Source organism: Euprymna scolopes, chromosome 16 (assembly GCF_053919585.1).
Source record: "Euprymna scolopes isolate OS-2025 chromosome 16, ASM5391958v1, whole genome shotgun sequence".
Classification (NCBI taxonomy): Eukaryota; Metazoa; Mollusca; class Cephalopoda; order Sepiida; family Sepiolidae; genus Euprymna; species Euprymna scolopes.
The window spans coordinates 55,647,375-55,664,428 of NC_136497.1; the positions used below are offsets into that span (position 1 = coordinate 55,647,375).

A 17,054-nucleotide genomic window follows, 5' to 3' on the forward strand; every position below is an offset into this window, starting at 1 on the left:
TTTGAGAGAACCAGAAAATAGATTGCCTAGATTCTAACCAATGGAATCGCAAGCTCCCAAACCATCTGTGCCAAAAGACAGTATCCTTCAAACATGTCTCGTTTGTTTCTTCTCTTTGATTCCACTGTGAATTACCAGCAGAACCTGCAAGCAACCACTTCAAAGACATCCTACAAGATTACTAAAACGGTTGTGACTTGGTTTCAAGCATGATCCAATGCAAACATGTATACTTAATGAATAAATAAATAAATAAAATAACTAAAAAAAACCCAAAAAACTATCAACTTGGTTTTATTTGCTGACTGATCAGATTTCAAGAGAAATAACATTTGTGTTGTTCTTGCTACTCTACAAGATATTAACAACCAAAATACAAATATCACAAAACCTGAGACTAAACAAATATTTAAAGACTTTGTGTATAAATAAATTACCTGCCATTTTGTAACATCATTTATTAAAAATCCAAGAATATTACATTACCTCCCTTGGGTAGTTGTAACTTCATGCAAAATTTTAGAAAAATGTAATGAGTAGTTATTGAGAATTTTGGCTACGAACGGACGAGGGTGAATTCTAAGGTCCAAATCCGACTAAGTCGATGGCCTACTACTACTACTAATTATTATTACTACTACTACTACTACTACTACTTATATATAACTATATAGAAATTCATTATAAACTCTGCAAATATGAATTTACAACAATTGTTATAATTTCTAATTTGCCGAATTTATATTGAATTCCTTATATCAATGCTCTATCTCAAATATAGTTAGGATTGCCATATTAATGTTTGCTTTAAATTTATTATTCATTTTGTAAACTTGAAAGATTTTTTTGAATTTGTGTGTGTGTGTATATATATATATATATATATATATATATATATATATATATATATATATATATATATATATATATATATGCAGCAGGCTGCTTCAGTCTTGGACAGACAATGGATACCCACAAAGGGTTGCTTGTGCATGAAATTTTTGTGGCAGGAGATGCGCAATCTCCAACCACACCTCTCCTGAGACGACATTGTTAAATACCAGTGGCAAGTGAAATACAGGACGACTGGAAACAAATGCCGAGATAAGCAGAGAGCACATACAGCACCTAGAATTCCCAAATGGTCACCCATCTGATACTAACCAGGCTCAATGTTGCTTAACTTCGGTGATCTGATGAGAACTGGTGTGTCAACGCGATTATGCTATATATATATATATATATATATATATATATATATATATATATATATACATATATTCACAAGTATTATATGTGTGTAGTTCTATGTATAGGATTCAGTCCTAAACTAAATAACTGATCATTGTTAATTATGCAACATATATTATAGACAACATATTGAGTATAGTAAGCATAGGACTTCTTTTTTTTTTTAAACTTCTCATGTGCTTCCAAACTTGACCTCCCTTAATTAAAAATAAGCTTGATACAAAAAATTTAATAGAGAAAAGAATTGTTCAACATCAAATTTTGATGCATAATAACATTGTAAATGGGTGCATCAATAATGTTTGTGGGGTAAACTCCCAAAATAATGAACTTATGGATTATGGGGCATATAATGAGTAACGTGGGAACATCATTTGTTTTTTGTTTTTGTTTTAACCTTTTTCATGTAAACCGCAGCCTTATGACGCACACCCTCCACCACACTCAAAAAAGATTGAACAAACAAATTTGATTTTGTTTGTTCATCCTTTTGAAACTAATTCATAATTTACAATTATTAATCTTTATACTCAATATTAATATAGCTCTAGGATAAAACTATTGAGCTTATTATACATCTACAGTACTATGAGCACTGTTTTTTTTTTTTTTTTAAGTATTAATACATTAAAATAAACTTTGCTCTTTAGACTCCAGGTCTAATTCTCTCTATAATATATATATATATATATATATATATATATATATATATATATATAGTAACTGCTACCACACACATGATCAAGCTGAAATATATTCGGGATGTTTGGCTAATTGCTTCCACAAAACATGGTTCTAGATGAAGCACTCCAGGCACCTAGTCTTAAATCTCATGCATAGACATGTTTTTGCCAAACCTATCATATCAGAGCTATTCTCTCCAGTCCTCGATGTTCATGCTAAAGGTTTTCAAGGGCGTTTGAAAAATCAATAGCATAGCTTCAGGATTATGTGTATCACAAGTTAAAAGCCGTTGAATCCAATACTAACCAACATCCCCTAACGTAAACATAACATATACAATATGTGTGATAGTGCTCTGTTATTTCTATACATCTGGGAAGGAAATACGATGTAATCATGTTAGCACATAGGTTCTCAGTAGATCATTGAAGTTAAGCAACGGTGAGCCTGGTCAGTACCAAAATGGGTGACCATTTGGGAATTCCAGGTGCTGTATGTGCTTTCCGCTTATCTCAATATTGTTTCCAATCGTTCAGCACTTTTCCTCGCCACTGGATTCAAGCAGTGCCGATTCAGGAGAGATGATTGCACAACCCTTGCCTCACAATTATTCGTGCAACTATCCTTACAGGGGGTATCCATTGTCTCTTGAGACTGAACAGAGGTATTGTAATTTCTATATATGGGATAGATAAATATTATCACTGTGACGGGATCATATATAAAATAAGCCTAGGTTTAGTGTTGCTACATACACCGACAAAACCAAGAAAAAAATTATAGCAAACAATTTTAAAAGCAATCTATTTTCTGGTTCTATCAAATGATTTTAATATTCAACCATTTTTTTTTTTGTTTTGTTTTTCTCTTTTTGAAAACATAGGATATATTTCATTATTTACTTCAATAAATATTTACTTAACGTCAGCAATTACCCATCACCCTTTGATTTTTTTTGGGGGGGGAGGTTGAACCCATCCCGTTGCTTCTCTAAAATAAATCAAACCTAACTCATTTAATATCTACTAGTAGTACTATGTTTTAAATTTAAGTTTCCTGTTGCTTTGAATCCACTCTTATCTGATTTTGAGAATTTGTTCACTTTTTGTGTTTTATAAGGGAGTCATCTTTTATCAAGGTCTAAAGGCCACTCATGGATAAAGGTTAATGAGTGTACAATGGTCACTGAGATAGCAGCGTAGTGATAGTGGTGGAAATTGGGTAAAATTTTAGTATTTAAGGAGATAGCTCAACAAGAACTTGTTTACATCGGACTTGAAGATGATCAAGTTGTAATCAACTGGAAAGCAGGTGAGCAGAACAGAGTTCCACAGATGTGCAATTCTAAGAAAGCTTTAAAATTTGCATTTAGAATTAGACATGGATAGCGAGTGGGAGGGGGGAATTGTTAATAGTGGTTGTAGCTAGTCGAGTGCTTTTTGTGAAAGTTTGGTGGGAGAGGGGGCAAAAACTGACGCTCAGACGAGCACTTGCGATGAAAATAAGCATAAAGAAGAGAGGTTTGCAACATCTCTTCTGTGAGAAAGATTGGTGGAAGGAAAAAAGTGTATCAAAACCGGTTTTGAACTCTATGACAGCAGTATAGGGTGCTCCAAGTAGCCCCTCTTCAGATGTGGCAACAGTACTCCATTTTAGGATATATTTGGCTCTTGCACAGGTAGAGCAGTGATACCTTCTAAAACGTTAGGGGGACATTGGTTCGGCTTTTTAGAGAAATAACAATGTCTAAAGAAAAGTTGAACCAATGTCCCCCCCTAACAACCACATCCCCTAACTCAAACACGCCAACAGTCGGCCAAGAGCACCCTATCCTGCACTCACCCTCCCCTCCTCATTCACAACCTCGCTCTCCACCTCTCCGTCAATAATCAACCCATGCCAGCTAGTGAGCTTTACACACTTGACCTGCATGGACTAGGTCATTCCACTAAAAAAGCAACGACATAAATAAATTAAACAAATAAATAAATAATATGCAGAAGCAGAAAAAAAAAACGAAATAAATATAAAATATACAAAATAAAATACAGATCATATAAAAAAGAACAAAAATAAAAAAAATCTAACAAGTTCAACAATATGCTAATCACCTAAAACATGCTATACATTTAAATCTCCCCCTCCTTAAATTTGCTGCGAGACTCCACACAGCCATTTAATCCATTCCTTTCGTTCCACTCGGCATACTCTTAATAGAACTGTAACATCCACCATCTAAAGAGGGGAATTTTTCCGAAATATAATGGATATTGTCACAGACACAACAAGTAAGACATTTATACTTAATACAATTGAATAAATATATGTATATATATATAGACATATGTGTGTACTTATTGATTTGTAAATCGCCACTTGTTTTTGTCTTCTCTCATCAACACGACTATATCTCATTCTTCGCATTGTGATAGCCTTCTAAATCTCTACTACATACCTCTCCCACACAATGCTTCAAGCAAACTACATATTAATTCTATATTAGTTTACATTTAAATTACCTCTCTTGAAAAGTAATAACCACCATATTCTAAGAAAGGCTTTCATAGTTTAGCTGTTTTTTCTGTCATTAAATCACTTTAATTATTGTTAATATTAACAAAATTATTGGATAAAACTACAATACAAGAACAACAGGATGATAAAATTACAAACGAATGATACCAAATATTAATTTATTGTAAACTAGTTTAAAAAATAGTTAGATATACGTCTTAGTGTATTTAAGGTATTTGTGATCCCTCATACTCGGATTTTACCTTTCCACCTAAAACTTGACTGATGGATCTGCCATCCTCGTAACTAGTAAAGTAATTTGTAGTGTTGCAATTGTGGTTTTCATCTTGAAAAAAAAAATCAATTAAAATAGACAGATAAAGCATGAAAGAGAATAAGAAAACAAGATTGGTTGAGTTTTTTAACACGTTAACCATCCATGGGTTATTAATGTCTAATAAATTTGTCAAATATATTCTTAGATAGAATAATTACTTATATTTATAGAATAGATTGCTCTTAGAAGTGAGTTTTACAGCGAGAGCAGAAATATTACTTTAAGAAAAAAATTTTTACGTAGGGTGGGGCATTACTCTCAGTAACAACTACTTCAAGAAAATATTACTTCAAGAAAATACTACTTCAAGAAAACATTACCTCTGGCAATTTGTAATCTTTTTTTGTTCTCAACATGATTTACTCTCATCTGCCGCCTTTTATTAGGTTGGTGCAAAAATAATGTTTTTTGACGTTCAACTATATATATAAAAATGACATTATTTTTGCATCAACCTAATGGTATCAATTTGGAAAGAAAATAAAAAAGAGAAATAAGGTTTTGACTTTTTTTGAAGAATCAGATTGAACAAGCCGAGTATGTGGGGCCCCCCCCCCTCTCACGAGTGAAAAATTTACTTTCACCATGACTAATGTTTGTGCAAAATTTTAAAAATATTCAAGGAGTGGTTATTGAGAAAAGTGCAAATGGACAAGCAATTTTGGGATAATTTTACCCCTATAATGGCCTCTAGGAAGGCAACCAGAGTTATCTAGGAAAATTTGTTCTGGCAAAAATGTACTTTCACCATGACTAATGTTTGTGCAAAATTTTCAAAAAATTCAAGGTGTGGTTATTGAGAAAAGTGCGAACAAATGAACGGACAAACGGTCCAATCACTTCTTTGTCGAAGAACCAATAATATAGTAAGAGGATGACATGATCAGCTGATTTATCAGATCAGTTCTCTTTGATTTCCTGTCTAGCTTAAATAAGAGGCAAAATTGAAAAATGGCTCAGTCACCATGATCCCAACCTAAGACATCACAGGTCGCTATCCATAGCTTCAGGTGACTCTGTTTTCGTGGGGTTTTTTTTTTACCTCTTTGCATGGGGTTGCAATCGGTAAATCCATGGCTTTGATGAGAGGGCTAAAGAAAAGGAGGAAGAGAGCATGAAGAGAGGGGTAGAATGAAATAGAGAAACAATGAAGGAATGCAGGAAAAAAAGGAAAGAAAAAAATGAAGAGCATGAAAGAGATAAAAAGAAAATGTGAAGAAAAGAATGGAAAAAAAATGGGCATGAAGGAAAGAGATACAATGAGAAAGAGAGGGGTAGAATGGAAAAGACAAAAAGAAAATTTCAATATTTATTTGAAGCATTGTTTATTTTACTAGTTTGCCAGACTTATTACTGCCTGCTTTGAGTATTAACCTTTATTTCATTAGAAAAAAGAAATTGGTTGAGATTGTTGTAAGTAGTTTACTCTTAAACCTTGCAACATGAAATTACAAAGCCAAATATCAAACCATCAAAAAAAGATAAAATGAAAGTTATCCTTGGAGGCAAACTAATCCTGCATCAAAAACAAAAATAACGACAAAAAGAAAAAAAAGCAAACAAAACAATAAGCAATGAAGTAACCATTATGAGATTGTATTTTAAATCCAATACTTGCCATAGTTATTAATGGAAAACACTTTCAAATTCACAATGGACATTTTTTTTTAATTCATTAAACAAAATGTCTTCTCAAATCATCTGTAACGTTTTGCCGGTCGTATGACATGTCACTCAGTTTCAGGGGATGGGGGGGGGGTTCTGATTGATTATTCCGTTGGCAGTGATGGTGTTATGTCGTCTGATTGTAGGGCATCATTTGATTGGTTAATTTTGATCATGAGTTAGAATGGATTTAAGGTGATTTTGTTGTTTAGTTTCAGTTTAGAAATTAGAGAAACTAGACATCATGTAGAGTATGTATAGATAGGGGCGATAACGTGTAAGTAAATTCCTATTGAATCGTCCATTTTAGATAATCTAGACCTACCCAAGTTTCACCGTGTCTGATCTTGTCTCACCATCTATCTAACACTTAATCCTTATCCTTGAGTGGCCTCTAAACCTTAATAAGTGATAATCTTCCAAGTCAAAACCCCTCCCCAAAAAAATCAGTAAAAGCAACTCTTTGTTAAGGACCAATGATGATGATTCGTCTTAATGTCTCTTTTCTTTTGTTCAGATGTTTTCTGACATTACACAAATTCACGGTTCAAAAGGTCATCTGTCTCCAAATTCTACTCTGTGTGGTGTTGCCTAATCATTTTTTTTTCAAGATTTTCGTTGACCGGCCAACCTTTCTGTGATTCAAAACATTCATGATTTTGCAACAGTTTATTCAGGAGGATGACTGTTCCACACGAGCATACCAGTGAAATCAACTCATCCTTCAGATAATCTTTATATTTGCTTTAGACAAATTTCACATCACAGTTAAGCAGTTTCCAAATTTCATCCTGTGGTCTTCTCTAATTTTCTTCCAAGTTTCTCTTGGCCGGCTAACTTTTCTGTGATTTAAAACATCTGTGGTTCTGCAACATCCAAGACGATGAATACTCCATATGATCATACCAGCATAATAAATTCATATTTAGGATAACCTCGATGCTGGAAAAATTTTCAGCAAATCCTCTGACCTGATGTGTCAGGTTTTGGATTTTTTACACTGCAAATACATTTAAGCATGAGTTTCCTTAAGTCTGGTGATATAGTTTCTTGAGTAGACTGTGGATGTTGGAGATGTGGTTAGTGATATGAAGCCTGAAGATGCACTGGATTCAGTTCAGATAACTAAAGTGTGAAAAATAAAATCACCGATTTAAATACATCACATTTTATAATGAAAATTGCTTGACACAAGACATGAAACCACTTGATGTAAGGAGCTAGCAAGATGATTATCGCAAAAACAGGAGATGCCTATTGGCTTTAGTCTTAAAAAGATCAAGACTATAATTGGAGAAAAACAGAGCAGGAAGAGAGTTCCAAAAGCTTGCAGTTCTTGGAAATAAGTTACTCGAATAGGAAGCTGTATTACAATGAGGTATCAACAGTGAATAGAAGGAGACGAATAGATCAAGGAGTCAAACGTGCTGGAACAAAGGAAGCAGGAAATAGATTAGACAATTCGGAAGAACACTTATCGTAATAATATTTATAGAAAAGACCGAGACTAGCCAAACCATGTCAGTAAGAAAAGGGTGCAGAAAAGACAAATGAATGCGGCTAATCAAATTACAGATACGTTTCTGCATCTCATCAAAACCCCTCAAATAAAACAGAAATGACAACAGTATGCAATCTTTTTATTTGGAATGTTCAATCCATTCACAAGGTCACCAAACTTCAGTTGTATACCTATATGTATGTATACCTTCAGGAAAAATTAAGATAACACAAGATGGAGTGCCTCTGTCACATCTGGGGAGGTGCTGTTCACAGCATTCTTTCTTACCATGACAAGAATACAAAACTGACATTGTAATCTATTGGATCGATGATCTACTCTTTTTCCTACAACCCATTTCTGGATATTGCCATATTAAATGTTTGATTGAGCTTCAAGCACTCATCAGCCCCCATAAAACCTTCTCAGCAAGAACTTGTCTTGCTACCAACATTGCAAAGAACGTTTTTCCACTCTGTGCACTAAAAGTCCAATGATATTTCCACAAACTTTCTACCTATGAAACACGTTATCACAGAAATGTTTCCCTACATATTACAATATGGTCATTTACAAATCCAATGTCAACAAATATCTATTGAGTCGTTCTGCAAGTTAACCATCGTTCTCGATTCTTTCATAGTACTGTTCCAGCATACAACTGAAAAATATTACTAAACCTTATCCTTGAGTTACTTTTGGCCTTGATAAGTGGTGATCTGTTAGAATAATAAAAAAAAAAACAAAGCCACACTTCCCTCTTCAGATATAGGTAAAATAACATTACAAATTAGTCTACAATAAAATTGTTTCTTATTTACTTGCCTCCCCACGAGGGCAAAGTTAGACAATAGGTCAGTTTTTAATGTGGGGGAAAATCCAGCCCCTAAAAAGGGGCATTCTGAATTGAAACAAAAATAAAAATTTCTTGAATTTAGAAGGATTTCTTTACTGACCAAGAGCAGAATAAACTGTGTAACATCTGAACAGATACTACGCTTTGGTCCTAGTAAAAAGACCAAGGAAACGCTACAATAAGGTTGCTCAGAAAGAAAACATATTTGAAGAAAGAAAACCATTTTTACTTAGTCGAAAGGAAAATATATACATGCAAGGAACTTGTGAATTTAATATTCCCTAAAAACTTCCTGCCCAGAGTGAATAATGCATCAGGATAGTATAAGATACAAATGTTTCACTAAAAGAAAGCAGCTGATATTACATAGAAAGTTATATTTCAAATCAAATTCCTTACTTGATGTTCAATTTCTAATCAAATTAGTTTCTCTTGCATTATTTGGATTATTCAGACTACTATTCTCAGCTAAAATGTTATTTTCACAATGTTTAAACCGATGTAATCTCCAACCTTCTTCAGGTGTACCTTGTTGAACTTGGAAATAGTCCACAAAGATATCATGTTTCTGTTCCGTCAGCTATAACCGAGTAGAAGTCTTAAGTAGCTCACAATTTTATTCTAAATATCACCCATATTGAGAACTGAATTTTCAACATCAAGAAAAGTTTCACTTACAACTAAATTTTTACCTAGTAATTTATATGTTATGCTACAGGTTGTTGCAGACTTATTTGCAAATTACGTATAACTTCTATCCAGTCATGGCAGATGGAACGAGAGCTACCCCCATAGATTAAATAAAGGGCTTAGTTCAAAATTCCATGCAGATTCACAAGTTTGACAAGATATACTTGAATAAGGTCGGAGGTTACATTCGCAGAACATTGTAAAAATAACATTCAAGATGAGAGCAGTAGTCCAAAAAATCCAAATAATCCTCATCTCAAAAATTCAGATACTAAGTTTCTTTTAGCTGTCAAGCGACCCAATTGCTCTCTGTTGCAAATCAGCTTTATTTATATTTATAGGCTTCGTTATGTTAATTCCTTATTAGCTTGGCCAATCTCATTACATCTGCTGAAATCTATCGGATTTCACACCCCCGCATAGACCTATGGCTTCTTCTCTATTTCTTTCTTATGGTGCTATTTGTATTCGACGCGTTTTGACATGACATGCTTAGATTGAGAATCTGATAATCCATAATTCAACTCTTGAGAAGAATTTTGATCCATTATTGATTGACATCCTTCCTTGTTTGTATCGTGATTTGCAGAACTATTTTTACTTTATGTTTCTTTTTCTTCTTTTTCTTTGTATTCTTGGCTAGATCTTTATCAGTCTGCATGGGCAACCATATTATTGCCCGTTTTACGAATTAATTTCTCATGGCACACACTTCGAAGCATTTCACCCACACTTCTGCTCGTTCGGGTTCTTTAATATTCAACAAAGATCCTACTGTCAGCGCCATTTTGTTATGACGTTCAAATTTAGTCGTTTCTCTTGGCTGTCCAGCTAGTCACCTGCTGATTGTTGCAGATGAGCTTTGCTCATGCTAATTTCTTACTGTTCTCACTCAATCTTATTACAATCCTTAACATATGGTATCAACAATAAAACGTGTAACTATACATAGAATGATGTTATGTATAATCAGAACCACACACACACACACACACACACACATAAACACATATGCTTACACACAAAACAATATGCAACAGTTAACACACATACACACACTAAACTGAGAGTATTTAGTTCTCTCCCACTGCAAGAACTGTGACACCAAGTTCAGATAGTAGGATTAAGAAGTCAGCACCGCCAAGGAGGGACACTCTGACCTGCAAAAAGTGCCCAGAACTGCCCTGTCGGCATTTCTCGGTAAGGGCGCCTTAGGCGATTAGCAATAAACTAACCCCTTCTCAAAGGGAGAAGCCAAAGCCTGAGAGGATGGACCTCCTAGGACTACACAGAACCAGCATTACACCATAATTAACAGTGACCAGGTAATTATAGGAATGATTTAATCTCTGTTGATTTTGAGGCCGAAGATAATCGGAGAAACCGATGTTGCGTTATTGAATGCATATATAATTTTCTCGTTTGCACTTTTCAAATGCTTGCGAAATTATACACACGTAACAATTCTTTTTCTGTTGTTCTGAAAATCAACACAGAAGAATTTTGTCAACATACAAGTTTATTTACAATTCATTGTCGGCAATTGACAAGAGAGAGAGAATTGAACAACTGCGTTTAGCGATAAGGGTGTGTGTGTGTGTGGGTGTGTTGGACATGGCGAAATTTGTCACTCACACTGGCAGACTGTCGGCTCTCCTTTCTTTTATCTCTCTTATTGTTTATGTTATCCGTGTCTTATAAAGATATCAAACGATATTCCTGAACAATTAAACATTTAAAATATTTAATTGTTCTTTATTTTGCGTTACGCAATTCTAAATCCTCAACTTGGTATATAAACCTTTCTTTGTTTTCGGTGATAATTACAATTCAGGTTGTTTTTATAGGACACAAGAATGTAGGTCAAAGTCCATCTGGAATATGCGTGTAAGCACACTTCAGCTTTTATCAGCGTCTCCCCAGTTCAATATCCAACATGTAGACTAAGAAAAAATACAACAGAATCTCTACCCTCCCCCCAAAACATTCATAGCAAAACCTCATTAATCTACAACCACTGTTAAGAACATTGCTTTCTTCCTTGGTGTTTATAATACCAAATAGAACCTCCATGAAAAAATTTTCTTTTCAAAGACTGTCTATATGTGAAACAATATTACAGGGCTGCTTCCCGGCTGAGTACAACAGTCGTTTTCAAGCTTAATATTAACAAATACTTGTGAAGCCAGCCTCTTAAATAATCAAATTCGGTTCACCGTTTCTAACCCTCTTATAATATTGTTCATCATTCAATTGACAACCTCCTTAACCTTTTATCCTCGAGTAACCTTTAGCCTTTGTAAATGGTGGCATATTTGTATTAAAAAAATGTTTTGACATTGATTATTGGATGCAATGTCATTTTGTTTTTTAATTTATTTATTATTATTTTAATTTGATCTTTTTTATTAAATCAGTGGACATTTTTTATTTTTATTCAAATATCAATATTTTGGTGTACAGATCATTTGATTTGATTTTTTTAGGTTTTACGATTATTGTTATTAAGCTAATGAAGAACCAACTCTGCTGTCTGATCAATAATGTTAAATTAACCCACGCAGCAAAATCCCACCCCTTCACTGTTGAGATCCCTAAATGCTGGAAAGCTATCTACTCTAAAAGTTTTTTTCCTCTTGGACTGCTAGACTTTGGAATATTCTCAATTTCCTATTTCCATGCAGAAATTTAAATATAATGTGAACAAACATCTTGCTGCTCAACTACTCACAGCCCCCTGTCAGACACAAACCTAAATAGTAATCCCTTACGTCATAAATGGCGATATGCCTTGTTTGAGGTGAAAAAGAATTTTTTCATCACACATTTCTTTAGCTTTTATTTATTTTTATAATCTTTTTGTGTATGTCACTGTCCTATAAAGGCCAAGTTTCTTAAGAAATAGCTTATTTGACATTATTTTTTACTGCAAAGTCAGTCGGAGATTTTGAAAAGAATAAGAATTCACTCGTAAAACTGCTAGGAGTTAGAATCAAATTTTTTTCAATTTCTAAAAAATCAAAAGAAAAACTTTAAAATAGGGTTGGTTGGTTGTTTTACGGCATATCAACCCTTTCCAGGTTATTTAATGCCAAATCCAGTGATTTTAGAAAATTCTTTTAATAGAATATATTTGTTTTTTTGTAAGTCGGTTTCTATTTAACCCATAGTTGGGACCCTAACAGGTACTACCACTCTGGGTCAGAGTGGACCTGGGAGCAATGGCAATTAAAGGGTGGCTCCACACTCCCCAAAGCCCGCAAGCTGGGGCCTCACCATCGGATATAGTTTAAGGTCATATCCAGGACCTTAAAATAGGGAGTTCTGGTTGGAGTTTTGTAATCCTAGGAATCAGAGTCAAAGTTGAGCCTTATATTTTCCAACTCTATAATCTTTTTTACGATTCATGATCTTCAGGGTGGACCCAGATCAACTTTACATAACCTATGGTACATAATCTATCTCCTACGTTTAGATGTGGTTCATTCAGTCATGAGTAAAAACAGATATTTTATTAGTATAGATGATGACAAAAAAAAATTGTCAAAAATAAATAAACCCTAAACAAAAAAGTGAATTTGCAGGATTCAATTTATTCTTAACAACAAAGAGATGAGTGGATGCGAGAGAAGTATAGAATCAGAAAGGGTTTTTATCATTAAACAAAAAAAAACAAAAAAAACTGGATGAAACTGTCAGTATGAAACCAAGAGGTTGAAAAGATTAAGCGAGTTTGCATAGAGGATTTGCAAAAACATAATCTGATGATCTCCTTGTCATAAGAATCATTCTTTTCTAAATCAAGTCTTGGCATGCCTCTGCAGATATAGAATCCTGTTAGAAAAACATTTTGTTGATTTAATCAGTATAATACTCGTCCCAGGACAAATATTCCCCCCGAACAGAACAGTCTTGCACCACTTTCTTGTCAAAAATTAAAATCAAAACTTTATGTTACTAAGGCTCATGACTATAATCATTGCACGATTTTAATTCTAGAAAATGTCTAAAAATTAAAGTTTTATGCTTGAGGAGTTTTAAGAAATTGAAATTTAGGAAATCTTGCTTAATGACTATGGATCAAATTTAATGTAAATCTGAAATATTATGATTTTCAAAATGAGAGGTTGTGCTTATACACTCTTGATCCAAAATTTAAGGTCACTTGAAAACCTTTAAAAAGAAACTATTTTTTAAAGATAGATTTTAAACTCCTTCCACTTACGGTTACCAATAACCTAAAAGTTTATGAGAAAAGAAAAACTACATTCCAAACATTTAATTAAAAAATTTACATTTTTATAAAATTAGGGATTTTACACTTAATCAAAATTATAAGATCTGGGGTATAAATTGTTTTTTGTTCGGTTACAGATTAGCAATCACTGCATAAAGACGTCACCATGCCTAAAGCAAACAAACTTACCAAAGTTGAGCGTGCTCAAATTCTAGATTTCCATGAGCAATGTTTATCACAGCGGGTGATCACAGCTAAGGTAAATTGCAGTAAAACTGTGATTTCCAACTTTCTAAAGAATAGTGAGAATTATGGAAAAGCAAAATCCTCTGGTAAGCCCCCCGCCCAATTTCTCCTGCATTATAGGAGAATAAGACAGGTTGTTGTAAAAGAGAGGGGACTTTCTTCTCGTCAAATTAAGGCAGTTTCAGATACTGATTGCAGTCCAGTAACCATCAGACGACACGACAAAAAGGCATTGTAAATAAAAAGCATAAACAAATGTCTCGCTTGCTTCCACGCCACAAGGTGAACTGCTTAAGGTTTAGTCATGAATATCAAACATGGGACGTTGACAAGTGGAAGAAAGTCTTCTTTTCTGATGAGAAAAATTTCAATCTAGATGGTCCTGATGGCTTCCAACGAGATTGCCATAACGAAAACATTTTCTCCACACGTCAAAGTGGTGGAGGGTCCCTAATGGTATGAGGTGCCTTTTCTTACTGAGGGATAATGGAGCCCCAGGTTGTGCAGGGTCGTCAGACAGCAGCTGGTTATGTTAGCATGCTACAACAAGCATCATTGATGACGGAGGGCCATCGTTTGTGTGGAAATGGATGGTTATTCCAACAGAATAATGCTGCAATCTATTCTGAACAAGGGACCTTGACCTTTCTGCAAAAAAATAGGGTTCATCTCTTGGGGCATCCTGCATGCTCATTGGACTTGAACCCAATTGAAAACAAGACAAGAAATGTTTATTAAAATGGTAAATAATAATCAATAAAAAATGAACTTCGTGAAGCCATTTTGCCCCAAAGAATTTTTGAAGTCATCAATACCAGTGGAGGTAGAACTCATTAAATTTGGTTGTTGAATATTTTCATACACATTTTGTACAATTTCATAGAATTTATACCCAGTTTTTCCAGGAGATCAAACATTTCGATATTCTGCAAGTTCACCCTCCAAACTTCACGGTTTAGCAGATCAACTGTCTCTAACTTTCACTTTGTACAGCCTTGTCCAATCACCATGTTTTCCTTAGCTAGCCAAACTTCCTACAGTACAAGGCATCAAAGTGTCTGCAACAGTTTATCCAAAAGGATGAGCATTCAACATGACCGTTGCAATGCAACAGATTCGTCCTTAAGATAACCTCTATTTGGGGCAAACGTAGTTCTTTCCGCAAACCTACAGACCTACTGTTTTGGATTTGGCCATGACGGATCCATCTAATAATGTATCTGTCATTGTACTGCAGTAAGGTGCAAGAACATTTATCTGGTCCTCTTTTGCCTGACTACAGTGTAATGTGAAATCTGATCAAATCCATGTCTTTCTTGTATCACATGGCAAATCCATCATCATTAGTCTAACATCTATTTTACACACTGGCATGCATTGGACGGTTTTAAGACATTAACTTCCATACTAATCTATCTCTGTCCTGGACTTTATTTATCCCTCTTTCTCTCAAGTATACTTTTTTTTTTTTTTTTTTTTTTTTTTTACATTTTCACCCCAAACAAGGCATAGTGCCACTTTGATGTAGGGGGCTAACATAAGGGATATAAGTTGCAGGGATACTATTTAGGGAGTTGAGCAGCAAAATGTCTGTTCATATTACACTTAAACTTTTGCATGTCAGTATAGTTGGGGCAGAAGGAAACTGGAAAGTAGTTCCAAAGTCTAGCAGTTCTGGAGAAGAAACTACTGAAGTAGAAGGTTTTCTTACTCTTCTCTATTGTGTAGGGGTGGGACTTTGCTGCTTGCCGGGTTTGTCGGGGGAATTTATGTCGAGGGCATCCACCATTAAAATACTTGCTCTCATGTTGTTTCTTGGCCTTCCCATGTGAACTGAACCTGCTACCTCAACTGTTTTACATCTACTAACCCAAGATACATTTTCTTCCATTCTATAAATATGGCCAATTAAACAAAGACTCTTGTTCTATACACATCTTTCTATACTGTCCGAATTTAATCCTGCTCAGAGGTCATCTCTAGGACCCACATTACATATCCATCGTATCATTCTCATATTGCTTCTACACATGCAACGCATGTCCTCAACTCGCATTGGCCAGGTTTCACTTCCATACATCATTACAATGCATACACATGCCTAATAAGAATCTTTGACGCTAGTCAACAGTAGTAACATGCTTTCTAGATAAATAGCAAGTCTGAACACTGGTGAAGCATTATAATGTTTTCCATCCTTTTTGATGGAGGTTGAGCACTATTATAGAATAACGAAAAACCACCAGAATTTCCACAGTGACTCGACGTGCAAAACAGATTAAAGATCGGCGTGAGAGAATACAGAGAGAAAGAGTACTCATAATGCTTTGCCCTATTGTAAAATTGTTTGAAACAGAATATTTGCAATTGGATACCCACACCAGGAGAAGGATGAAGCAATGTCTACACAAGATCAATGCAAGAACTATAACAGGAAGTGAATTAAATATACGCAACAATAAAAGATTAAAATCTATCAAGATCAATGTTTCTCTCATTTGTGTCACTTTCTCTTCATCATTATCATCATCATAATATTTGGTTTAACAGCTGTTTTAAAACTCGCATGTGTTGGACGGCTCTTTTAAATTGACTTCAAAACTAACTAATCAAACTTTTATTTATCCCTTTTTCTGCCAAGTCCATCTTTATCATTCCCTCCTGTTTCCTTTGCTCCCCACCCCGACAACCAATCTTGCTACTTTAATTTTTCAACATCTAATAATCCCAAAACTCTTTCAACATGACCATACCACCAAACTCTTCTTTCCTGCACACATTTCCCTATATTGTTCAGATTTCATTGGTTGGTTGTTTTTGTTTTATGGCATATCAACCCTTTTCAGGTTATTTAATGCCGAATCCAGTGATTTTCAAGAACAATTTTTTAATAGAGTATATTTGTTTTTTTTAAGTCGGTTTCTATTTAACCCATGGTTGGAACCTTAACAGGTACTACCAGTCTGGTTCAGAGTGGACCTGGGAGTAATGGCAATTAAAGGGTGGCTCTACACTCCTCAAAGCCCGCAAGCTGGGGCCTCACCGTTGGATATAGTTTAAGGTCATATCCAGG

The 17,054-nt window shown here is 34.6% G+C and overlaps 1 protein-coding gene and 1 pseudogene across 5 annotated transcripts in view; both read right to left on the reverse strand.

Moving 5' to 3' along the window:
* The window catches only part of LOC145295970 (uncharacterized), a 295,111-nt gene that overhangs the window by 11,469 nt on the left and 266,588 nt on the right, over positions 1-17,054 (reverse strand). The gene's annotated exons all lie outside the window — the stretch shown is intronic.
* LOC145296574 (5S ribosomal RNA) lies at positions 1,117-1,233 on the reverse strand (annotated as a pseudogene).